This window comes from Symphalangus syndactylus, chromosome 8, assembly GCF_028878055.3.
Source record: "Symphalangus syndactylus isolate Jambi chromosome 8, NHGRI_mSymSyn1-v2.1_pri, whole genome shotgun sequence".
NCBI lineage: Eukaryota > Metazoa > Chordata > Mammalia > Primates > Hylobatidae > Symphalangus > Symphalangus syndactylus.
In genome coordinates this window covers 134,293,662-134,320,643 of record NC_072430.2, presented here as the reverse complement: position 1 = coordinate 134,320,643, position 26,982 = coordinate 134,293,662, and the positions used below count along the sequence as shown (strand labels likewise).

At 41.0% G+C, this 26,982-nt stretch overlaps 1 protein-coding gene and 1 non-coding gene across 3 annotated transcripts in view; one reads left to right on the top strand and one right to left on the bottom strand.

Moving 5' to 3' along the window:
• Positions 1-26,982, top strand: part of DNER (delta/notch like EGF repeat containing) — a 357,090-nt gene that overhangs the window by 94,413 nt on the left and 235,695 nt on the right. The gene's annotated exons all lie outside the window — the stretch shown is intronic.
• LOC129488966 (U7 small nuclear RNA) lies at positions 14,357-14,418 on the bottom strand. Its single transcript, XR_008659799.1, has one exon. It is a non-coding gene; the product is annotated as a U7 small nuclear RNA (small nuclear RNA).

The window sequence follows — 26,982 nt, the reverse complement described above, 5'->3', positions numbered from 1 at the left end:
TTTTAAGGGCAGTAGTCCTGTTGGACCAGGACCCCACCCTAATGGCCTCATTTTCATCTCATCACCCCTTAACGACTTTGTCTTCAAATACAGTTACATTCTCACATACCGAGGGATGGGACTTCAATATATAGATTTTGGGGGGATGCAGTTCAGTCCATAACACTTCTCAAGGGACTGATGCCCCATCCCAGTGTGGGGTTGGTGTTTCTCCGAGGATTTACAGGGATCTCTATCAGGAAAGCAAAAGAGAACGTTTGTGTCTGCAGAAGCTACCGAGCACCCCAAACCGCAGAGGGCTGCTTCTGCCTCGAGGCTGCAGCTCATCTCATCACAGGCGGTGAGGTGATTGATAGGAGCCCTTGAAGGAATGATGATGGCTGAAGCCCAATGGCTAACATTTAATTTGTTGGGGGTAAGGAGAGTGCCAACTGTGAGGCTAATGGCTTGTGGTGATATCCATAATTATAACTCTGATATGAAAGTAACTTGAGCCAAAAAGATACATGAAAAAAGATTAAATGGTAATTTTGATATCTGGTTTTGCTCAGCTTTTTCTGTTGACAGTTCCTTAATTGCTTTCTGAATTTATTTCCTTTCCATTATTATTTCTATCCATTGTGTCTCTCGGGAGCAATGCTGTCTTCATATCACATTCCGGCCCAGGAGGGGAGGGTGATCCCGTTCTTCCACGACACCCATAGGCTGAGAGGGTGCCCATCTGAGTCGCTTCGGTTCTGAACAAACTTCCCGTGCATCCCATATTAGCTCCGTCAATCTGCTTTCTCAAGTGCGAAGAAACTTCACACTGGTGATTTTTCACTTCCTCTCAGCTTCATAATAATAAAGGAACACTTAATTGCTTGACTTCACAAGGCTTTTCCTTGTTCAAAAACAAAGGTGAGGATGGAATAGTAGTGCAGGTGGAGAATGACCCGTGGGATGAGAGATGAAATAATATATGTAAAAATAATCCAACTAGAAATCACTGTAGTAAGTTTATATTCACTATTATTTAATGTAGTAAGTTTGTATTCACTATTATTTAATTATTTAAAATATAGTACCAGCTCTTTTACCTAGCATTTGATAAATTACTTTAAATGAGTTTCCCAGATACCTGAAGTTTATTCTTTAAATTCTGATATTATTCTTTGCAGTCATTTTTAAGAAATGGTCCCTCAGTACACTATATGTACCAGCAGAGCACACAGAATATAATTTACCCTCTCTGTTGTAACTGAAGGGCATTATCTTGGGCATTAATTTAGAATCAGGCAGTAACTGAACAGAAGCCCTGGGACATTGCCGTCTCACCCCCAGCTCCACCCAATGGCCTCCAGTGGCCAACTTCTTGATTCCATGTTTCTCCCTTTCATATATTTTTCCTGCTTTTTTCCAAGCCAGATGTCTCTCTGCACTTATATCACTGAGCTGGTTTTTAGTAAAAACTTTTCTTTCTAATGTGTAGCTTCTAATTTATTTGGGCTATGCAACTAGATAATCAATTTTGTTAGATATGTGTTCAAAATGAAAATAAAATATCCTAACGAAAGGCCTTCTCCAGGCATACAGTGCATAATTCAGTAAATTTTTCAATAATTCAATAAAATTATTCAATAAATTATACAATAAATTAAATAATTATTCAATAAATTTAGGCTTTTTTAGCTTTGTTCAGTGGCATATGCTAGGTAAGTAAGTTATTTTATGTGTGTGTGTGCATAAATTTCTTTAGAGACAGGGTTTCACTTTGTCCCCCAGGCTGGAAGGCAGTGACACAATGTGACCTTGAACTCCTTGGCTCAAGCGATCTTCAGCCTCTTGAGTAGCTAGAATTACATGTATAAGTCATTGTGCCCAGCTAATTTTAAATTTTTTTTGTAGAGATGGGCAGTAGGAGTGGGGGTAGAGGGGGTCTCGCTATATTACTCAGGCTGGTCTAGAACTCCTGGCTTCTAGTGATTCTCCTCCCTCAGCCTCCCAAAGGGATTACAGACATGAGCCACTGTGTGTTCAGCTATATAAATTTTTTTTTTTTTTTTTTTTTTTTTTTTTTTTTTTTTTTTGAGACGGAGTCTCGCTCTGTCGCCCAGGCTGGAGTGCAGTGGCACAATCTCGGCTCACTGCAAGCTCCGCCTCCCGGGTTCACGCCATTCTCCTGCCTCAGCCTCTCCGAGTAGCTGGGACTACAGGCGCCCGCCACCACGCCCGGCTAATTTTTTTTGTATTTTTAGTAGAGACGGGGTTTCACCGTGGTCTCGATCTCCTGACCTCGTGATCCGCCCGCCTCGGCCTCCCAAAGTGCTGGGATTACAAGCGTGAGCCACCATGCCCGGCCTCAGCTATATAAAATTTTGATTGAGTCATGAGGCCACTTTAAGAGATGTTAAAATAAAAGCAAAGAAATTTAAAAAGAGGAATATCATTTTATTTAGCTTATATAACAGTTACTGAATTGGCATACCTAAAAATTATTAAATTCAGCCAATTTACTAATTTTGTTGACTTTAGTCTACTCACAAATAGAGTATGAAATGTGCAACATAACAATTTGGACAGCAGCTGAGACTTGGTGCCCTGGTGGAAGAACTAAGCCTTGTTAAGGCAGAATTCACTGGGGTGGGCTGTGCGTCCGGGACACCAGCTTTGCGAGGCTGATGCATGGAGCTACATCACATGCTGCGTGAGAGGCCCTTGGAAATAGGTCTTCATGAAGACATGAGTTTGAGTTGAGAACTATGGAGCCCACCTTCTGGAGCCACATAGTATAAAGCATAATAAAAAAAACATGTAGTGCAGTTCCATTTTTCCTGACTATATTTTTCACAGGGAGGAACTGAGAAGAACTCTTACTCAAATGAATGATGTTGTCCTGGTGTCATCCCCTTTCTAGACTGACAATGTCTTCTCCTGTGGGGCCTTCACAGCATGAAGCTTTTTGTGTAATAACACTATGTATTTCCACCTACCTCCAGACTCTTAGGGGAATTTTGGATTCACTATTTCCTGGCCAGTAGTACCTGTGATTAAAAAACAGCCGTCATGCTCTATTGCCTACATTATATATCTATGCGAATATAGGACTGGCAGGCTCTGAAAGCCATTGGGCACAGCTCCTGCCTCTTGCAGGAAAAGGGGGGTTATCTCCATTGGATGTAGCAACAAAAGCCCAGGGGTCATGTTACTTCTCGAAGACCAGGTGACTACATTTCTTTTCTTTTTTGTTTTTTGAGACAATGTTCACTCAGTCGCCCAGACTGGAGTTCAATCATATAATCAGTGACATGATGTTGGCTCACTGCAGTTTTGACCTCCTGGGCTCAAGCGATCCTCCCACCACAGCCTCCTAAATAGCTGGGACCACAGGTGTGTGCCACCACACCCAGCTAATTTTTGTACTTTTGGTAGAGATGGGGTTTGCCATGCTACCCAGGCTGGCCTTGAACTCTTGGGCTCAAGTGATCCTCCTGTGTTGGCCTCCCAAAGTGGCAGGGATTATAGGCAAGAGCTACCATGCCCAGCCTGAATTTCTGACCTGGGACTCTTTATAACAAAAAAACTATTTTTCCTTTGTCTTCTTTATGAAGTATGGAAATAAATGACTTAGAATATCAACAAAAAATATAAACTCTTTTTTTGTGTGTTAGAAAATTGAAATAGAAAAGGATACAACCAATGTGTTTAGTGGATCGGTCTTTAAGAGCCTTTTTCAGAGGACTAAAAGTTATTGAGAACAGTTGTATCTAAGCAAAGCTAATTTTCAAAATTATAATTAATATTTCATTGTCTAAATTATAAGGAACATATTTGGAATAATAGTCACAGGTGGTGAGGTTTTAATTCAAATGGGAAGCAAATCAGTATTTAAAATAGCTCCACACAATTAGGTTGCAATTATTTGAATAAATTGGATCTAAATACTGGAAATATAACCATGTCATAATCTCTGTTCTAGAATTTACATTTACTGTTATGGAATCAAGAAAGGGAGCTCTTTTCTTCTTATTTTAGTTACCATACTCTCCATCCTGATTTTTACTTGTTGTAGAGCTAATGTTAAGTTTTGATAAATAAAATCAAGTGTGATAAAGGATTTCCTATTTATTGAATTCATTTGGCATGTTTTGAAATCAATGCAAGGTTGAAATGCTGGCTTTTCATCTTTTGGTTCTTCTTCAATGGATGTGCTCTGGTGTCTGCCAGAATTAGCCGTATTCAGGACCTTTCCAGGGCAAGTTGTCACAGCGTGGCCAGAGCAACCTGCAGCAGACCCTCCCATCTGCATAAGCATGCCAAAGGCCTCCGCCCAGAGACCAGGACAAGCCACGTGTCCAGATAACACCATGATTTAAGATACATTAGGAATGCTCACTTAACCTATGTGAGCCTTTTGCCCAGAGATGGTCCTGGCATCACCCCAGGGTATTAGAGATTAGTGGCATTATAGAAGGTGGACCTGCCAAGGGCCCTAGACATGATCTAGATTTGAGACAGCTCCCTCACTTCACCCATGACACCCAGAGAGTGGAGATGATGACCACAAGTGGATAGAGAGTGCCATTGTTCTCTTGATTCCCCAGTTAGTGTTCTTCTACAGCAATGTTTCTGGGGACAGAAAGAGGAAGGAGGGACACACACACTGTCTGTGGGTGTATTCTCAGGGAGGTCTGTGGGTTGGCTGAGATAACGTGTAATGTTTGTGTGCTCTCTTGTTCCCATTACCTTAGCTCAGAAGTGACCACTTTATGATTGAGTACCATTCTGAGATACAAGGCCTGTTTGGGTTGGTCATAGAGTTGGCCAATGAGAAAAAAATAATCAGTAATAAGTAACTGATGTGTTTGCTCCAAGTGAAGGCCCAAAGTCACATGGAACCATAGGACAAAAGTTTCAAGGTGGGTTGAATGAAGAGAGGATGTGGGAGGATTCAACATCACATGGGCTCATGGTGGCCCCATAGCCCATGGTGGTCCATGGTAGTAGCATCAGTGGGCACACTCCAGAGAAACTTCATGAGCATGGTCACCTATGAGCAACCAACTAGCTGCAGCAAAATAATATTTTCTACCACATTATATTAATTTATCACTTTTGTGGTTTTTAATGAAAACATACTTGTATCTATTTTAGTAACAACTTTAATGGAGGTTAACATTGGGTGTTTGTGAAACTTGTTTTCCAGTAAAAGGGGTCCCTTCACTTTTAAACTTTGATAAAGCATTCCATGCCATGCTGGCCTTATCATTCAGATTCCTACATGCATGTCCATGTCTACCTGGGGAATTAAACCCTCGGAAACCCAGACTCTTAGCTGGATCCTAGCTACCCTCACTTCTTGTGGCTGCTTGCTTTGCAATAGCTTTAGACAGATTTATTTATTTATTTATTGATTGATTGATTGATTGATTGATTGCCACTAGTCTCCTAGTGAACGGATGACCACCACAGAAATGTGACACTTTGTCCTCTACAAAACAATTCTTTTTTTTTTCTTGAGACGGAGTCTTGCTCTGTCACCCAGGCTGGAGTGCGGTGGCGTGATCTCTGCTCACTGCAAGCTCTGCCTCCCGGGTTCACACCATTCTCCTGCCTCAGCCTCCCTAGTAGCTGGGGCTACAGGCGCCCACCACCACTTCTGGCTAATTTTTTTTGTATTTTTAGTAGAGACAGGGTTTTACCGTGTTAGCCAGGATGGTCTCAATCTCCTGACCTAATGATCTGCCTGCCTCGGCCTCCCAAAGTGCTGGGATTACAAGCGTGAACCACCGCGCCCGGCCTTTTTTTTTTTTAAGACGGAGTTTTGCTCTTGTGGCTCAGGCTGGAATGCAATGGCGCAATCTCAGCTCACTGCAAACTCCGCCTCCAAGGTTCAAACGATTCTTCTGCCTCAGCTTCCCGAGTAGCTGGGATTACAGGCATGTGCCACCACACCTGGCTAATTTTGTATTTTCAGTAGACATGGGGTTTCTCCATGTTGGTCAGGTTGGTCTCGAACTCCTGACCTCAGGTGATCCGCCTGCCTCGGCCTCCCAAAGTGCTGGGATTACAGGTATGAGCCACCATGCCCAGCCTCTACAGAACAATTCTAAACCCTTTGGACGACTTGGAAAATGCATCACTGAGTGGGGGTGGGGAGATGTCACCAACTGTCCTGCCTTGACTATGTCGTTATTGTAAATTCCCATTTACCCTTCTAAGAATGAAACTCTGGTGATAAATGTTACTGCTAATCCTAGTAGATAAAGTCTTTGTAGATTAGTTCCTAATCCTAGCAAATAAAAGCAACTATACATATAGAATGTTAGACCTCAAGTGACTGTATCTTAGGTAATGTGAGATAAATATTAATACAACTTTAAAATAATCACCTAAGATCATATTGCACTGTACTTTTGATTTCTCTAACCAGCCATGAGGAAAGTGGGCACTGGTCTTTTAGATCTTATATGAGGAAGCTGCAATTCAGAGTCACCGTCCAGTCTGCAGAGGAGGCAGGGCTGGAGCCCAGTCTTTCATGCCTGGGTTCATAGCTCTGTTCTTTGCCTTATTCTGTAGCCTCGAGACAACCCTGTCTAGCTCCAGAAAAACTGCAAGAAAGTCTTTGGGGCATACGGAGCTACCTCCCTGGCCCAGGAAATTATGACCCTGTTAATAAAAATGTCCTGTAGGAGAGTCCAGAAACAGGGTGGGAAAGAGGACGGAGTTAAGGCCAGGAGACTGGGCTTGGAGCTACTCTCACTTGTTCTAAACAGTAGAGGACTTCAGAAAGGCTGGGTGACTTGAGAAATGAACATTCCATCTATTTGTGTTTCATGTTTTTTTCTGATGGATCTTGAATTTTTAGATGCTTATCTTCAGATGTAAATCTCAAACTCTGCTCAGTGCCAAACAAAATTACTTTTGCCTTATTCCTAACTTGCTTGTCTGTGCCATGATGTCCTTCAATTAGCATGTATGATTAGGAATTTAAAGCTCAACAGTTATGAAGGGTGGCTGAAACAAAGACTAATGATTTGGGGTCTTGATACTCTAGGTAGTTACTTGTTTCTGAATGTATGCTAAGATTCACCCAGCTCAAACTGTCTTTCCTTTAAAGTAAATGATTAAAAGAAAAAAAAAATGCCCAGGAAACTTAGCTCTTAATTGTTTTTTTTTTGGAAATGTAGAGTGTAGTAAAAACAATCTGGCATTGACTCTTCCTTGCGCCATATATTATGTATGTGGTTTGTGAATTTCTCTAAGTCTTAGATGTCTCACCTCTAAAATGGAGTTGGTAATATTTGCCTTACAGGGTTACTTTTAGGTTTGGAAATCCTATTTTCAACGCTTATAGCACTGCTCAGTTATATGAAAATTTGTCACGAATTTTATTTTCTACACAATGCATTGAGTGTGTTATTGTTCATAAATTAAATTTGCTATGACTGTAATTCAGGTGATCTGGCTCTTTGGCACTCACATGCTTGAATGCTTGATTTTGCTTTTTACCATGGTTCATACTGATCGCCAAACTACTAAAAATGCTGCTGTAGTAATTGGTACTGCTGTTTGGATTTTATTTTTTTCTGTTACCAGCAAAACTTCTGTTTTTAGAAGCAATATTTATAGAATGAACTGGCCGTTAATCTATATTCTATTCAGCGAAATTAGATTTTTAATGGCTGTTTGCTGAAGATCTCCCTGAAGAGCTGGGCACAGTAGAGACGCTGATAACAGTATCTCATGTTGGACATTCTACAGTGCAGATGTTTTAATGAGGATGCAAGTGCGATTGAATTTTAACTAGAGATAAGCTATTGTTTTATTTTAGCAAGTCACTTGTACATTTGCCAGAAATATGCAAATACCTATTTTGGTCCAAAATAGTTTTGTATATTGGAATAAGTTCTTGCTTTCTACCACATAGTAACAGAACTTGTCACTTTAAGATTTCTTATTAGTTCATCCAGTTCTCTCTCCCTGTGTGTGTAGATGTGATAGGGAAAGTAAATAACTGGGTCCTTCATAAAATTATCACAGACTCTAGATGTTAGGTCAGAAGACCAAAGATAACCAGTTTGGAGCTCATTGTGCCTACTATTGGTCAAAGCAAAACCTGGGCCAAATAGCCTGGTAACTCCAGGCCATTCTGGCAAAGTGCAAAAAACAGTGAGCCCAGCATGTTCCACCCAGCTTTGTGTCCGCAGCGAGGCTTCTGGAATCACAGAGCTGCAACCTTCCAAGGTACAGCTCTCTTTGTGGACAGCTGTCATGCACAGCTGGGTCAGTCTAAGTCTGATACCAGTGGACGTTTTGGAACCAGAACTGTTCCCCCTCACCTGAGGCATCTTTACTGGCTGTGGCTGGCTCTACCAGATGCGTTCTCCCTTTACTGTAAATCTTTCTCTGGGATGTTTTGTCCTTTTAACAGTCAGGCTTCCACCAGGGTCCCCCAGTGTATCCAGAATGCCCATAATGTCTAATTCCCAATAGTGGACTCAGTCGAAGCCTTTCTGACCTGGCCAGTTGATATTTATGTGGGTGACCAGAGATCCCAATTCCACTGATTAGAGTTTTGTACCCAAGTCCTAGATTCTCTCTGATAATCCTCAGCAGTCCCTCAAAGAAAGTACTATCCCCATTTCAAATACTCAAAAAGTAAAGAGTTGAGAAGTTACTTTAACTCCTTAAGGACTAAGAGGTATTATGTGGCCATGCTGGGATTTGACCCTAGTAGTGCTTGACTCCAGAGTATGGTTGACTTCAGTTTGCAACTAATGCCTTAATCCACGTTGTGACTGATCAGCTGCTAAAACATAGGAACAATGGGATAACAAAAAGTGACAGGCTACCAGTGCAAAAGCTTCATACTCCTTACCTGCATATTGAAGAAAAGGGCTTCAAAGAGACTCAGGACTGAGTGGTGTTGGAGATGGTGTAACATGCCACCAACACTATGTGACGAAGGTTTCAAGGTGGTTATTTATGATTTCCTGTCAGTATGTCTTAGAGGAAGGGCTGGTGGAGACAGGTTCAAAGAACTGCGTTGGAGTTCTGCTCTGTCGCTTAGGGACCCTAAACCTCCATGTAACCTTGTAGGACTTTGTTTTCCTTCTCTGTAAAGCGAAGGTGAAACCTCACAAGGTCGGGATGGTTGTGGGGATCTTTCAGAGCTGTGTCAGTTGCATGCTTTGCCAACCTAGTTGATTTCAATCAATTTGCCGATAAGCCTGTTCTGTCTATGGTCTGCCTACTGGTCTCCTGGAATTCCAGCTATTTGGTTCTTTTAGAAGATGTGGACTGATTATTGAGATTTCTAAAATTGTTAAGTGGCAGAACTTTGTAAATTTACTTCTTACATAATTTATAAAGTGACCCATTTTATGAAGAACTTTTAACATGTTGTGTCACAACAACCGTTTTCATGTAAGCCAGGGATTCCCAAACCTTCTTGGTTCCTGGTGGCCTTAGCATCACAGTAAATTTTTTATAGTGCTTCAGGCCAAAAGATATTGCTAATGGTTCTTTTTATTAAGTAGTTGGATCCCAACAACTTATGTGCAAATGACTTCGTAGCTGTTTGAAAAAAATAACACATACATTGAAAGAAAAAAATACATTTACTTGATTCTTAAGTAATCGCAGTTACATACTGCTGGGACTATGTGCCTATGGGGCACTATACGGCTGCTCAGTTGATCACCTCATTTCCTGTTCACATCGACTTTCAGGGAGTGTTTGCTTTTTTTATCCCAGCAATTGCTGAAAAACCCAGCTTTGGTAAGATATGGTATAATCAAAATGTAATAGGATCTAATGTTGAAACAATGAACTACTTTTAGCTAGTAGTTTGTGAAATGTCTGACAGAAGTTGTAGATCCTGTGTTTCTCTTGAAAATTTAAAAAATATAATCTGTGGTGCCCTGTGCCTTCAGCTTGGCACCCCATGGCACTTTGGCACACAGTTTGGGAACTGCGGATATAAGCAGCATACGTATTGCCATATTGGCATTTGACAGGTGTGGAAGCTGCTCTTATGGTTCTCTAAGATGTGTAAGTATCACGAAAGGACCGCAGCCTGGAACCCAGTCCTGGTGACTGATCTTCCAGTACACTGTCCGCAGTTGAGGAAATGATACATTTCTGTGCATTGCCAAATGGAGCAAATGCAAACCCATTGATGGTGTTCCCATGACCCTGAGCCATCCTCATGAACGTCAGCTGCAGGCTCCCCGCTGGATAGAACTGGCCATCTGAATGCGGGTCTCAGTTAAGAATGTGGAACAGTTGCTTTCTGAATAACATTCTTCTAAGTGAAGTTACTACTTTCCAGGAAACCGTTCTCTTCTACCGTGTCCACGGGCTGTGAGGCCGTTTAGAGTGTTTCCTGTGATTTCTGCAGCACGACACAGTGGGCCACAAATGCTCCCTTTTCTGTGTCATTTGCTCTCTTCATTGATAAAGGACACTCATCCTTCCTGTTTATTTTCAGAACTTGTGCTTAGGTTTATTGGGCATGGCTTATTCCAAAGTCTGAAAACTTTCTATCGTCAAAACAAATGGTACCAGGGCACAATGTTAATATTTTACATCAAACAGAACTTAAAACACAAATGACATTAAAATAATCATCTGCAAAGTTATGCTGTTTTTTAAATTCCTATTATAATTTTTGCAGGATGGATTGATTTTTCTCATGACAAAAACTTTTATGTGATAAAATTTCACATTCTGAATATTTCTAGCCAATGGGCTGAATCAGTGATATAATTCTGGGAGGAAGAAGATAGTAAAAATATTACAATCCAGACATTACTCCTGCCTCATTGGGAGAGCTCCACAATTATTTAGCCATTTTTACTGAAGGTATAAAAAGTAGAATGTACAATCTGTGGAAGAAAATCGTCCTTGCCTTTTCCTGCATTGGGTCATACACATAAGCAGCAATGTGTGACACTGCTGCTGTGTCTATGGTGTTTGTCATTGTGTCTCTCCACCAGCACTTTAGGAACAGAGGCTTTGCACGTATTCAGGGCCTAGTGCAGGGGTTAGCAAACTTTTTCTGTAAAGGGGCGGATAGTTAATATTTTCATTGTTGTGACCTACAAGATCTCTGTGGCAACTGTTCACCTGCGCCGTTGCCATGTGAAGGCAGCAAGATAATATGTAAAACGAATGAGTGTGGTTGTATTTCAATAAAGCTTTATTGATGGGCACTGAAACTTGAATCTTATCGAACATTTACATGATTATTTGGAATATTAATCTTCTTTTGATTTTTCCAACCTTTAGAAAGCATAAAAATCATTCTTGCCTCATAGGCTGTACAGACACAGGTTGCAGTTCAGATTTGGCCTGTGGGTCAGAATTTGCCAGCCCCTGGGCTACAGAAATGCCTGGAACAGAGAAGGTGCTTGAATGATGAAGATCACATTTTTATTTATTTATTTTTGAGACAGAGTTTCACTCTTGTTGCCCAAGCTGGAGTGCAGTGGCATGATCTTAGCTCACTGCAACCTCCGCCTCCTGGGTTCAAGTGATTCTCCTGCCTCAGCCTCCCAAGTAGCTGAGATTACAGATGCTAACCACCACACCCGGCTAATTTTTATATTCTTAGTAGAGATGGGGTTTCACCATGTTGGCCAGGCTGGTCTTGAACTCCTGACCTCAAGTGTTCCAGCTGCCTTGGCCTCCCGAAGTGCTGCAATTATAGGCGTGAGCCACTATGCCCGGCCAAGATCACATTTTTAATTAAAATCTTTATTATGAACTATTTTAAACCTACAGAAAAGAACGGAGAATAGTATAATTAGCATCTGCCACTGAGATTCAACAAACATCATTCTGCCATATCGGTTTCCAATTATTAAAAAAAAAAAACAAAAACAGGCAAATACAGTTAAAGCCCACCGCCCTCACTGCCACTACCCTACTCCTCCCCAACCCACTTCCCTCCCTCTCTACCCAGAAACAATGATTGTTCCAAGTTGGGTTGTAAGCTTTCTGTCTTTTAAAATATTTTTACGATATATGCATAAAACGTGCATAGACGTATGACACTGCAGGATCCTTTCACAACTTGGTTTTTTCCCAGTCACTATGGCATTTCTGCGATTTGTCTGTGGCTTTCAGATATAGCTCGAGTTCATTCATTTAAATTTTCATGCGGTTTAATTTATTCACCTTTTATGAGTCTTATTTAAGAGATTCTTTTCTATCTTGATGTCATAAAGATATTGTCCTATATTTTCATCTAAGGCAGGAATCAGCAAACTTTCAGCAAAGAGCCAGAGAGTAAATAGTTTAGGCGGTGTGGGCCACATGTCTGTTGCAACTACTCAACTGTGGGAAAGCAGCTTTGGACAATGGACACACTGATGGGTGTGACTGTGCTCCAATAAAACTTGATTTATTAAAATTGGGTGATGGGCCACATTTGGTCTGTGAGCTGTAATTTGTCAACTCCTGATTTAAAAGTTTTGAGGTTGTATTTTTAACATTGTCCTACAAAATCCATCTGGAATTCATTGTGTGTGTAGATGTATGGTATAAGTTAGATATCTATGTCAGTCCCAGGGGTCAGCAATGAGCAATTATTCAAGTATCACTTACTAAGAAGTTGATCTTTCCTACACTATCTTTTTTTTTTTTTTTTGAGACAGAGTTTCACTCTGTCACTCAGGCTGGAGTGGAGTGGTATGATCTCGGCTCACTGCAAACTCTGCCTCCTGGGTTCAAGCGATTCTCGTGCCTCAGCCTCCCGAGTAGCTGGGATTACATACATGTACCACCATGCCAGGTTAATTTTGTATTTTTAGTAGAGGTGGGGTTTCATCATGTTGGCCAGGCTGGTCTTGAACTCCTGGGCCCAAGTGATTCAACCACCTCGGCCCCCCAAAGTCCTGGGATTACAGTCGTGAGCTATCGTGCCCATCCTTCCTACACTAATTGTTAATGCCTTCCCTGTTACATTCTAAGTTTCTCTACATGGCAAATCTCTCTGCTCTGTCATCTGAAACATTGTTCAATGTAGTTATAGATTTATAATAAATTTTTATTTCTGGGGGGGCATAAAGTCATGTGTCTTTATTCTTCTTCAAATTATCTTGAAAATATTTGGTCCTTTCATCTCTTATTTGTGTTTTGGATCAATTTGATAAGTCAGAAAACAAAAAAGAAGCATGGGATTTTGATTGGAATTGTACTGTCCTACCTGGATTAGTATTCTCATTATGTTACTAGCTGAAGGACCGTGAACAAGATAGTTTCTGAGCCTCAGAGATAATATACAGATAACAGTACCTGCCTCACAGGGTGATAGTGAAGATTAAGCGGATTAATATAGGGAGCACGTCGAGAACCATGCTCGATATAGCATAAGCACTCAGAAATCTTAGCTATTAATATCTTTAGTAGAAGTCTTCTTATCAAAGATATCAGGACAGTTTAATCAGGTCAGTTAATTAAAGAAGTTGTGAGGAATTAAAAAAAAGTTTTAGATCTACTTTAAGCATCTTATTTCATCTTAAAATGCATAAATATATATTCATGCAGGAGTGGAAAAGGTTTTGTTGACCCTTTATCCACAGTTCCAAGTGCTGATGGTGGCTTATTTCCTTGTATGGTTTGTAATTTTTTACTGTGCACTGATTTGATAAGAGTCTGTGTGTACACATGCATGTGTGTGAGTCCCATGTGTCCTGTATTGTGAAAAGTGTCACTCCACTTCTGTACTGATCCTAAACACGTTTTGTTGTTGTTGTTGTTTGAAATGGAGTTTCGCTCTTGTTGCCCAGAATGGAGTGCAAATAGCACCATCTTGGCTCACCGCAACCTCCGCCTCCCAGGTTCAAGCGATTCTCCTGCCTCAGCCTCCCGAGTAGCTGGGATTACAGGAGTGCACCACCACACCCAGCTAATTTTTGCATTTTTAATCGAGACAGGGTTTTCACCATGTTGGTCAGTCTGGTTTTGAACTCTTGACCTCCAGTGATCCGCCTGCCTTGGCCTCCCAAAGTGCTGGGATTACAGATGTGAGCCACTGCGCCTGGCCCTAAACACATTTTTAATGTTAATTTTTGGTTTAGGATGTCCACATGAAGGAGATGTTGTTAATCACAGGGGACATTCATATGGGAGGTTTTAATTATTCATGGGAATTTTATTTTTTTTAATCCAAAGACTGTAGAGATGTCAGTTTTTCTGCTGGTACCTCAGGCCTGCTGGTGGATTTCTCTAGTGTCCCTTCTGCTCTCTCTAAACAGACGGGAGGCTCTAAGAGGCTTCATGTGTGGGCTCAGTTATAGTTGCCTCTCGTTTCCTGTGCTCAAGGCTCCATTTCCCATCCGCATTTGAGTATGTGTGTGTGTGTGAGGGGAGCCATCCTGTAAAAGCCAGAAAGCCTGCTAGACAGATTCTAAAAGAGCTGGAACACTCCCATGTGACTTTTAGAACCCCAATTCCCAGAACTGTAGGTCTTATTTCCAGCTCTGTAGGCTGTGTGGTCAATGCAGTGTCATCATGTGCTAAGTTCTCTGGTTGTGAATTTTCTAATCATTCCTGAAACTCGATGATCCCCCTTTTCTTCCACCCCTTTTTAAAGCTTACCTCCAAATGAAAGCATTTTAAATTTTATCTAATATTTTTTTTTACCGGAGAAGGGCCTGGCCATCAGTTCAATTAAAATCTCGAATAGTGAAATTTTCCATTGAAGTTTCTGTTGTACGGATGCCTATGGCATTTGCATATGCAAGATAAGTCACGTGTCTGTGATCTTTGTTTTTGAGACAGGGTCTTGCTCCGTCACCCAGGCTGGAGTGCAGTGGCGCTATCTTGGCTCACTGCAACCTCCACCTCCTAGGTTCAAGCAATCCTCCCTCCTCAGCCCCTCAAGTAGGTGGGACTACAGGTGTGTGCCACCATGCTCAGCTAGTTTTTACATTTTTTTTTTGTAGACAAGGGGTTTTGCCATGTTGCCCAGGCTGGTATGGTGTCTATAATCTTTATACACTAACAGTTCACATAGTTCAACATGGCAAGCATTATCAAATGGGATCGATTTCATCAACATTCTAAAACAGTTCAGGGGATGCTCTGTGTTCAAAAATTGTTAGCTTGAAAAGCCATTATGGATATACTTTTCTGACGGTTTTCCCAGTGGGTTCTTCTAGCCTTCTAATTTTATGCCTTAATTGGAAATGCTAAATATTTGCATTTAAAAGAGATAATTTGAATGATCAGTACTGTAGAGTGTCTTCAAAGCTACAGTACCTTTGCCATACTGCTTCATTAGATACAATTACACAGGTTTTTTCTGCTTCCCTGTATAGCTTATATATAGTGCCCACAGAGCTGCAGAATTAAGGTGGTGGTGGGTTTCTGCCCTCATCCCTTTGCTTCCTGTCTGAACTCCTAGGCTGCAGAGACTCCTGTCTCTGTTGTGACCATCCTTGTTTCTCTGCTTCACAGTCCATGGCTGTTTCTAGTTGGTATGGCTTTTACGGGTGACCTCTTCCACTTTCAGCCCTGTTTTTTGTTCTGTTATTATTTTTTTCTTTTGTTTCTTTTGTCTTTCATAACTACAAAGTTCCTCTCAGTTTCCTCATGGAAAAAAAAAAAAATAAAACAACCCTGGCCTTTGAGCAGATTTGCTAGCCAATCAAAGACCCTCTTTTTAATCTTGCAATGAGACAATCTGAACACACGTGCAATTTGTGGGTTTTTGGCTCTTGTTGATTTTAAAACAATTGGTACTGGATATCTAGGGCCACCTGCTCTTTTGGTGGCTTGAATTTTTACTCATTTTCCTTTTTGGTTTTGTTCTTACTGTAGCTGTCTATATGAAGCCTGCTGTATATAGAAGGCTTATCTCCAGATAAATGAGGTTGGATACCCAAAGACTTTAGATTTATCTGCAGAGCCACTGATTTTTGTCCTATTCCTGGGAGCAGATGGGTATTAAAATTAGAGCAGCTGTTTCCAAGTAAGGTTAGAAAAGCTGAAAAGAGAGCAGAGGGAATTTTGTGTGCCTGCAGAGAGAAAAACACACATCAAAGTAGTCAAGAGGCCAGGCAGGTACACAAGAACACTTGGCACTTGATGGCTCAACCCAAAGACTCCCCCCACTTTTACTGAACAAGGTGACCCTGATTTTTCTGCTCTTGCACCTGGTTTCACAGGCACTCATAGATTTCTCTCTCCAACTTCCCTTAAGGATCCCAGGCCACCGAGCCTAACAGATACAGAAGAACACTCTTCCTGGTAGGGAATACTCTGAATAAAGAATGATTTAGAAAGCAATGGAGTCTCTTCTTTGTTTGAGACAAGAAATATTTTTTGAGAGCCTACTATGTGCCTGGTTTTCCAACTCCCTGCTACCCCACGTTGGTGTCATTTGTTCTTTATTTATTCTTTAAAAATAAAGAGCATGTCATTTGTCCTATTTAAAAAATAAAGAAATGAGAACATTTAAAACGTTTGGAGTCCCTGTCTTTGGGGTCCCCAACAAAAGTGAAAAGTTCTTTTCAAAGTGCTACTCTGACTTGAGTTTCCACCCCTGGTTGGCATGTTTCACTGGCTTTCTCTGTCTTCTAGGAGGAAGGTCAAACTCATTAGGAGGACACAGAGGCTGCTAGATTTTGGCTTCTGCTGGCTCTCCTGGTCCCTGTGGCTTCATGTGGCTGCTGTGCTGGAGGGAGAGTCGCTCTGGAATCTGTGTGCCATTCTTGCCTGGGAGGAAAATCAGGAAGGAACCTTATGGTTACTTTTGGGTAGAGGCAGGTTAGTTTCATCATCTTTCTTAAATATGACAACCAAGGAACAAAAAGTATGTCAGATATGTGAACACGGTAGGTGTTTTAAAAACAATTTTCCAAAATTGCAAAGCACAAAATATATACAGAAAAGCACCCCCCAAAATATGTACAGCTCAATGTATTATCATAAAATAAACACCTGTGTAACCACCACTCAGATCAAGGCCCTCCAGCAGCTTCCTCGTCCCCACCTCTCCCAGCTCCGCAAAGTTAATCACTCTTCTGACTTCAAGCATGGGTTACCTTTGCTGTTTACAATCTTTACACAAGTGGAGAAAACACTGTGTTTGGGGAATTTGTTCTACTTGTTGTACAAGGCTATAGTTCTTTTTTTCATGGCTGTATAGTATATTTTATCAGTGTACTATAACTGTTGTCATCCAGCTCGTTAATATTCTTTTTTGTTTTTATTATACTTTAAGTTTTAGGGTACGTGTGCACAACGTGCAGGTTTGTTACACATGTATACATGTGCCATGTTGGTGTGCTGCACCCATTAACTCATCATTTAACATTAATATTCTTATAGTTAGTACTCTTTGTGTTCTGTTTATTAAATATTTGTTTACTATAAGGTTATACAGATATTTTCTTCTATTATCTTTTTGAAGCTTAATTTTTTACCTTTCAATTGGATCTAAAATCCAATTGGAGTTTATTTTTGTATACGGCTTGAGAGAGGGAAAAATCTTCATTTTTTTCTCATTGGATATCAGTTTATTGAAAAGTATTCTAGAAGTCAAGTGTCCCTGTGTGATCCTTTCTGTTTCTTGTCTCTGTTCCATTGATCTATTTGTTCATCTTTCTGCCAATATCATGCTATCCTAATTACTATAACTTTAAAATTCCTGCTTTCTAATAGAGCAAGCCCTCCCACATTGTTCTTATTCAAGCGTGTCTGTGCTATCGTGGGCCATTTTACAGAAGCACACAACTGTTGCGATTTCTGTTGCAGCAGCATTGAATCTTGTAGGTTAAGAAAAATTTGAGTCTTTCTAATATCATGTTTTCTAATTCATGACTGGAATATTCCCCCTTTACAATTCTCTTCATTGAGATCATGCAATTTTAACATTTGATTTATTACTAGGAATTTAATTTTTTTCATCTATTATAAACTGTACCTTTGAGAAAATTATCTTTAGTTTGCTGCTGATACATGGAGATGCAAAATATTTTTATTTTTTGGTAAATTTTGATCTTGCATGCAGCAAACTTGCTGAAGTTCCGTATTTTAATAATTTATCTGCATGAATAGTCATATAGTCTGTAACTGACAGCTTATTTTCTTATTGGATCCTTATACTTTCTTTTTATTTTTGCCTCATTGCGCTGTGTAGGACCTTTAGTGCAGTGTTCAATGGAAGTGGTATTAGCAAACGTCCTTGCTTTCTTCCCAATTTCAGAGAGAAACTGTTCTACCTTTCACCAATAAGTATTATATTTGCTGAAGGATTTTGTAGATACTCTTTATCAGATAAAAGAAGTTTCCTTCTATTCCTAGTTTGCTAAAAGTCTTCACTCTACCTAGATGTTAAATTTAATAAGAGTTTTTTTCTGTATTGGTTGAGATGATCATACAATCTTCGCAGGAAATTTAATTCCCAGTTTGCCTGCAGCCTTCTTTTCCTGAGTACGAAAGAGGCAGAAGTCAACATATTTCCTGTATTGATGGCATTGTAGTTTTGTAAAAAAGAGTTTGATAGGATGTATGAGTGTCTCTGATGAGAGGCGAAACAAAAATGTATGCACTGGAATTGTTCTGCAACTTTTTCATTCAAGAAACTGGTCTTTGACTAAAAGTAAAAAAAAAAAAAAAAAAGCATTTCATTTGAGGCTGGCGTGCCTATGTCAGTAAGTGCAGTTGAGTGCTATCTCTTAGGACTTAGTTAAATATGGAAACCAAGGGACAAAGGGCAGATCAGGTTTTTGAAGAACAATTCATTTAATTCTTGATATATCTGCAGCTGAGCAGGGCTTAGAGATTCATCACTATGACTTATCACTATGTGTTAATCAGACTAAAGCAATTACCTTGAGATTTCAAGGTAATTTCCAAATCCACTATGTTTTAAAGAGACAGCATGAAAAAGTAGGGAAACAATATGTAAGAGTTTATTTTAATGGATTCATTTTATAGCCACATGTTTCAATTTTGCTTATAATTTCCTTTTAGCCTACTTAGAAATGTGACTCAACTCACATACAAAAATCAGGACAAGCTGGTTTCAAGAAAGCTGACTCAGAATTGAGGGAATAATGGACTGACCAAATTAGTCTTGGAATAATTTTTTTGAATTGATGTAGAGTTTCTAATACAGAAGTAAAGACCTATCAAAACATGGAATGTGTATTTCACTAAGACATATAGTTCTTGATTCAGTAAAGCGAATGAGCATTTTTATTATTTGGATTGGAAAAAAAATCTTGGGATGCATTTCTTGGCTGAGTCTACTACTGGCATAAGCACTAGAGTGATTTTTTTTAATATCTTTATTCCTAGTGAGTAAGCAGTTGGTGTTGGAATATAGTTGAAATCCTTATTGAAGAAGGTGGGAAAAATTTCTTTTTGAGACAAAAATACTGTGACAGTTGGACCCCAACATTGTTCATTTGCGTTTCAGAAGGAAGATGACATCTACAACCACTGCAATTCCTGTTTTGGGCATAGAAACACAATATTAAGAACTTAAAGGCCTTTAGAATGTTCTAGTCCCATCCCTTCCTTTTACAGTTGAGGGTGCTGAGCCCCAGGAAGCTTTCTTGCCTTGTCCAAAATCACCTGCAAATGAGACTGGAACCCCAGTCTTTCTCTCCCATATCACGGTACCTCCAGGTGATATGGTAGGACAGGTGGCAATTGTTCATTCTCATTTCTCCAGTAACCCTAAGCTATAAATTCTGGAGTCATCTTTGTTGTAGTCCCCCTCTCCAATTGGCAGACACAGACACTCTCCTGCTATTTCAATATCCCCTTAGTCTGTGTGACCTTTTCCCACCCATCGTCTTCCATGGGTCCACCTAGTTCTATATTTAGCCTTGGCATGGGTTGCTCATCATTCATCTCCATTTAGTTCAGCTGATGGATGGAAAGGTAGAGGGAGAATTTCCATATTTCTTCTAGTGAAGGAAAGGTAGGGATATGACCGTTCATTGTGTTCTTGCTTCAAGGTGGACTATCTAGATAAGTGTTCTTTTCATAGTACCAAGATTTATTCTGCAACCTTCGTGCACATAATTATGACTAAAAGAATATCTGGTCCTTTAAGTTGTTTTGCCAAAGGTCCTTCTGTTATTTAATCACTTGGTGCACACCAGTCCAATTAGGGAGTTGCATGGGGGGAGAAAATAGATGTTATTGCTATCCAACTTGTAGGGCCCTGTTCAAGATAGTTTTCTTTTTTGAAGTCTTTCCAGGTGACCCCACCTACATGTTTTCCCTCTTTCATGAGCCCCAAAGTCTGTACTGTCTAGATCAGGGACTGGCAAACTACAGGGCCAGATAACAAATATCATATAGGCTTTGTGGGCCAGGTGCTCTCAGTTGTCACTACTCAACTGATGGTGTATTGCAAAAGCAGTCAACATATAAACAGGTGGCTGTGGTTGTATTCCAATAAAGCTTTATTTACAAAACAAACTGGATTTGGCCTGTGGTTGTAATTTGCCAACCTCTAGTTTGTACTAACAATTTCTAAATTTTAGTTTTGGGACCAGGTGCATCAGAATCATCCGGGAAATGTTGAAAGATACAGGTTTCTAGGCTTCACCATTAGAGTTTCTGATGAATGGCCTGGAGCTGGGGAATCTGTGTTTTAAAAGTTCCCTGATTGATGCTGCTGCTTAGACAAATCACTAAAACAACGGCTCATTCTAGTTACTTGCTTCCCTTCTTCATTCTTTCCTTTTCTATTTTCCTCCCTCCCTCCTTTCCATCCTCCGGTAAATATACATACAAATAAATACATAACATTTTATTTGTGTTTAAGATTATATAAAATGGCATGATTCTGTAGACTGTTTATTTTGTAGATTGCTTGTTTATTTCTTTGCCCTTTTTATTGAGGCATTTATTTGTATTTATCTTAAAAATTCTTTCTATAATAAGGGATTTAGTCCTTTATAGTATGTTGTACATTTCTTTCTTCATGATAGTGTTGCATTTTAAATTTACTCATGGAGTTGCAATGATTAAAAATAATTTTGATGGCGTGAAATGCTCTGTTCCCTTAAGGCAGTGGTCTCAGTCAGAGATGATCTTTCCCCAGGGGATGTTAGCAATGTTTTTGGTTGGCATAATTTGGAAGGAGGGATTCTACTGGCATTTAGTGAGTAAGGACACAGTATGCTGCTAAACATCTTACAACATACAGGGGAGCCCCCAACGACAAAAAAATTATCCAATTCAAGGTGTCAAAAGCACCAAGGTTCAGAAAACCTGCTTTAAGGCTATTGTTTTTGTTCTTTGTTTAATAAGACACTCCTTCTTCCTATAATGCTAATATCTCTATTAAAATCTGTATTAAAAGTTTTAAAATTGATTCTGCCACTCAGACAAATTACTAACATAATAGTCCATTTTACTTCCTTCTTAACACCATACACAAATTCCCCCTGTTCTTTCCCATCCTTGCCTCTATCTTCTTCTCCACTTCTCTATAAGTGTCACGAGTCCCCTGTGTCCCCTCTGTGGCCAGCGTGGTGCTAGGTCATATAATGTTCCCCACCCACTGCCCAGAATTTGTAAGTTCTCCTCTGGGGCTTTGTCACATTTGGTTTCCTCAAGCACCGTCCCATTCCCCCTGGATGCCTTTGCCCACTTAGCTTGGGTATAATGTTGGAGGGGCTGACCTCTGGTCAGCTCGGTTCTTCCCTGAACCTTTGAAAACTGCCATCAGGCTTAGTAGCCATCAATAGAATCCTAAGTCTTCAAGCTGGAGGAGGCCTTTTGAGATGCAACCCCAGCTCCTCCCGTAATGCATGATGGGTGTGTGTCCAGAGCAGGTGTGCAACTTGTCCCACCCACCTGTGAAGAACTGGGCCAACACCACGGTGCTGCTTGCTCAGCTGGCTCCATCTCCCATTGGAAAACTCCCAGATCACCTCTTCTTGGTGGAGGCATCTGGAATTGCTGTCTTTGTTTTGCCGAAAGCTGCCACTATCATTCTAAAAGAGACTGGTCCCAAGACCTGCTCATAATCTCGTTTCCTATTTGCTATGATCAAATCCATTCTCTCCCTCAGCATTAAAAAAATGTAAGGTAGTTTAATATAAAGTTGTTGGGGTGGGTAACCTCAACCAAACAAAGGATCCCAATAGCTGACATGCGTACCAGCAGGGCAAGCAATTGATGAGCCGACTGCTCAGGGCAAGTCCAAGTTAACGTCTCTGACTCTTCTATTGGACTGTGAGCTTTTCAAGGGCCAGGTAAGGCTTTATTCATCTTCCTGACCCCTCTTGCAGGCATCTTGCCTCGCACATCATATGTGCTTGGTAAGTGTCACATGAATTGCTGAGTGGCCATATTGAGTTGTTTGTAAAAGTACAGAAGAGGCAGGGCTGAAGCCCATACATTTTCTAAACTAGTATGGAAGGGAAGTTAATTACCTGTGCATCTCCCCAGGCCCCACCACCATCCAGGTAATGCTGATGCAGGTGTCCACACTTCGAAGCAACCCTATTAGCTTGGGCTTACTATTATCTAATGACCCTATCAATGGGCCTCTTTCATGCCTTTTAAAGTTGGCATTTCATCCTTCTGTTTGTATGCTACAGAGGACATGGGAATTGCCAGAAACATGGGTAGCAGAGAATTTAAGGAAGAAAAACAGGCCATGGCTAAAGCGTCACACTGCTACTGCCTTTGAATCACAAGTCCCACGAGAGGCTGGCACCCTTGCTCAGGTCTGGCCTCCCATTTTACTCAGTCCATTCCCCCAGAACTGCTCTTGGTTAGAGTAGACATTATTTGACACGGGTGAAAAGTCTAAAATAAAATGTGGAAAATAGTTTCAGGTTAGTTCTGTGATGTGAAAAAATGTGGCTTAAGCAGATGAATTGATCCGATGCAGCGAGCATACAGCATTTAATAAATGGGCCTGTTGGTTCACTGTAAGCAGAAGACCATTAACCCATGGGCTTTCTCTTTCCTCTTTATTATAGCTGGTATTACAAAAGCTTAATCATTTTTCCCCATCATTAGAATCTGGAAATTATAGCTGGGAAAATATCATGTATTACATTTTATGCATTCCCAAAGTTAGGTCTATTAATTCTGATATTTTGCCTCATTATGCATTTTGGCAGTTTGGTTATTACCTGCTTATAGTTCAGATTTTATGGGACGCAAGAGCAGATGCGACCTCTGCAACAGGACCTTTTCCTTAATGAGATAAAATACAAATACGAACTTTAAAAAAACTTGACTGTATACAGAAACGTAGGACTTATGATAAATATTTATGATTTGCTTAAAAGTTAATGATTGCACCTTATCTTATATATGCTGTTATGAATTGAAACAGCTTTCCCCAAAAATAAAACTAGTCTGAAGAGTTAGAGAAAATGATGGCAGAAAGCTGCCATTGTTAATGAAACAACTAATATACACTCCAAGGAAGTAGCATTAGGATAAAATTATTTTTAAAAAGGGCCCAATGACCCTGCAATGTATTTAATTCTCTGCCTCATACTCCTGTGTGTGTGTTCATGTGTGTGTGCACACATGTGTGTTTGTCCATTTGTGCGTGCATGTGTGTACATGTATATGTGTGTGTGTGCATGTGTGTGCATGTATATGTGTGCGTGTGCATGTGTATGTGCATGTGTGTGCATGTATATGTGTGCGTGTACATGTGTGTACATGTATATGTGTGCGTGTGCATGTGTGTGCATGTATATGTGTGCGTGTGCATGTGAATGTGCATGTGTGTGCATGTGTATGTGTGCGTGTGCATGCATGTGCGTGTGTGTGTGCATGTGTGTGCACACACTCCATCACATTATCCACTGCTTTGAATCCCCTTAGAAATTTATGCAACTGACTGTTTAATTTTTAGCTTTTGTCCTCTCTTCTTCACTAAGAGTGTTTCTCCTGGCCTTCCGTGTCAGTCATTCATTCTTTCATCCCACATGCTATTTGTGCATTCCTCTCATCTATGAAGCTCAGACAACAGCACTTAGGGTATTATTGATCCTCATCATATTTTCTTTCTGGCTCTTTATCCCCTTCCCTGGTGGGACTGACTCCTGGATGTGGTAAATTGAACATTGCCATGGGACCTGCCCTTTACCACTCAGCTCCATTAACCAGCACCTCTGACACTTCCCACTGGGGTGAATGGCTTCACAAAGTGGCTCACAGAGATGTTCTCTGAGGACCAGAGAAAGGTGGCTTGGCTCACTGTGTTGAAAGCCACTTGTGAAGTGGGTCTGTACTCTTCCTGCCCTCATCAAGGCCGAGGCTGCAGGTTGTGCTGGTTCTGTCTTACCTCTCAGGTCGACAGAGCTTTTACTCCTTTTAAAGCAGATTTAAAGTTATTTAATCACTTTAAAACACCACAGGCTGGGCGCGGTGGCTCACGCCTATAATCCCAGCATTTTGGGAGGCCGAGGTGGGTGGATCACGAGGTCAGGAGATCGAGACCATCCTGGCTAACATGGTGAAACCCCGTCTCTACTAAAAATACAAAAAAAATTAGCCCGGTGTGGTGGCGGGCGCCTGTAGTCCCAGCTACTCAGGAGGCTGAGGCAGGAGAATGGCATGAACCCGGGAGGTGGAGCTTGCAGTGAGCCGAGATCGCACCATTGCTCTCCAGCCTGGGCGATAGAGCGAGATTCCGTCTCAAAAACAAAACAAAACAAAACAAAACAAAAACACCACAGTGGGACATTTAAGGCTCCCCCTTGACTTATGTTCTCAAGACCTGAGACTGGGCCTTGGAGAATCCTGATTCCATTTAACAAGGCAGTACACTTCATAGGCTCTGGCAGCTGCTTGTATATAACATCATTCACATTCATTCACTCACTCATTCATTCATTTAGTAAATGTTTATCCAGCAGCTCCCATGTGCTGGGCACTGTTCTAGGACTGTGGATACACAAGTAAATTAAACTGAAAACAGAAATCAGACCTCAAAAAGCCTACATTCTGGTGGGGGAAGAAAAAAATGAATGTATTAAATAATTTAAAATTTATGTGAGTTGATGATGGATATTTTAGAAAAAAAAAAAAAAGCAAGGAAAGAAGGGTTAAACGTCAGCATCACGCAATATATCCAGGTAACAAACCTGCACATATACTCCCTGAATCTAAAATAAAAATTGAAAAAAAGAAAGAGGAGCTGACATTGACAGAGGGTGGAGACCTTGCTCTGTTAAGTAGGGTCCTCATCAGAAGATGGCATTGGAGCAAAGACTCAAAGGTGGCTCAGGAGCAGCCTTGAGAAGCAAGGGCATTCCAGGCAGAGGGAAGAGCCGGTGCAAAGGCCCTGGGGCAGGAGAGTGCCTGGAGCGTTGGAGGAGCAGTGAGCAAGCCAGCGTGTGTGGAGCCAGTGAGGAAGGTCAGGGGCAGGAGGTGAGGTCAGGGAGGCTGGGGCAAGCACATCACAGAGGGCCTGTAAAACTTGGTGAATACAGGCTGGGCACGGTGGCTCACGTCTATAATCCCAGCACTTTGGGAGGCCGAGGCAGGTGGATCACCTGAGGTCAGGAGTTTGAGACCAGCCCGGCCAACATGGTGAAACCTCGTCTCTAATAAAAATACAAAAATTAGCCAGGTATAGTGGCAGTTGCCTGTTATCCCAGCTACTTGGGAAGCTGAGGCAGGAGAATCACTTGAACCTGGGAGGCAGAGGTTGCAGTGAGCCAAGATGGCACCATTGCACTCCAGCCTAGGCAACAAGAGTGAAACTCCATCTCAAAAAAAAAAAAAAAAAATTAGTGAATACTTTGGCTTTTATTCTGGGTAAAAGTCAGTCATTTGTGTAACACTGTTAAGCCTCAACTGTAAAATAGAATAATGAATGTACAAATGTACTTATCAAAAGGGTTGTTGTAAGGATGAACTAAAGTAAGAAATGTAAAACACCCAACAGAATGGCAGGTGCACAAATAAGTATTGTGAATAGCAGGTAGGACTAGGTGCTTTTTGTGCTTGTACTAGTTTACTAGATGTAAACTTTTAGTGCTTGTACTAGGTTACTAGATGTAAACTCTCTAGGCAGATTTAGAGTTCTTTTTTTTTTTTTTTTTTTAAACAGCATTTTATACCCAGACCTGGTACAGTTCTTGCCATAGTAAGTCCTCAATCAGTGTTCCTTGAATATTACCATTATCACACATTTTTCTAAAAAAAGCATTCAGGCAGTCTTAATTGGCCTACATTTAATAGCTGCTTGTTTTCTATTGCTTACAAAAATATAACCCTTACCTTCTGCCTTCTCTACAGGAATATTTTTTTGGCACGATAATAACATGATATCAAAGTTGTGGTGCTGTGTTATGGAAAGAACTCTTGGCTGAAAATCAGAAGATGTGGTGTCCTAGTATAGTTGCTGTGAGAGGTCATTCAACTCCTCTGCCTGTCTTTTTTTGTTGTTGTTGTTGTTGTTGTTTTTGAGATGGAGTTTTGTTCTGTTGCCCAGGCTGGAGTGTAGTGGTGCAATCTTGGCTCACTGCAACCTCTGCCTCCTGGGTTCAAGTGATTCTCCCACCTTAGCCTCTCTAGTAGCTGGGATTGCAGGTGCCCACCACTGTACCCGACTAATTTTTATATTTTTAGTAGAGATGAGGCTTTGCCATGTTGGCCAGGCTGGTCTCAAACTCCTCACCTTGTGATCCGCTTGTCTTGGCCTCTCAAAGTGCTGGGATTACAGGCGTGAGCCACCACGCCCGGCCCTCTGCTCTTCTTTTTCTCAGAGGTGATATGGGTTCAGAAAATCCTTCTCCATTTCAGTGTTGGTGTGAAGAGAAGCTACTACTCTATGGAATGTTCTTTGAAAACTCTAAACGGCCATCTTGGGGAGGGTAGGTGTCGTGCCTGTTACCGTGGGAAGGGTGTGTAACATGTGCTTAACTGGTTTCTCTGTTGGAATGTGGACTTCTGCTGTGCTCGGCGCCCCTTTTGAGGAGGCCCCTGCCTCTCTGAGTACCGGTGGTTGTCAGCTGTGGGCTGTGGCAATGG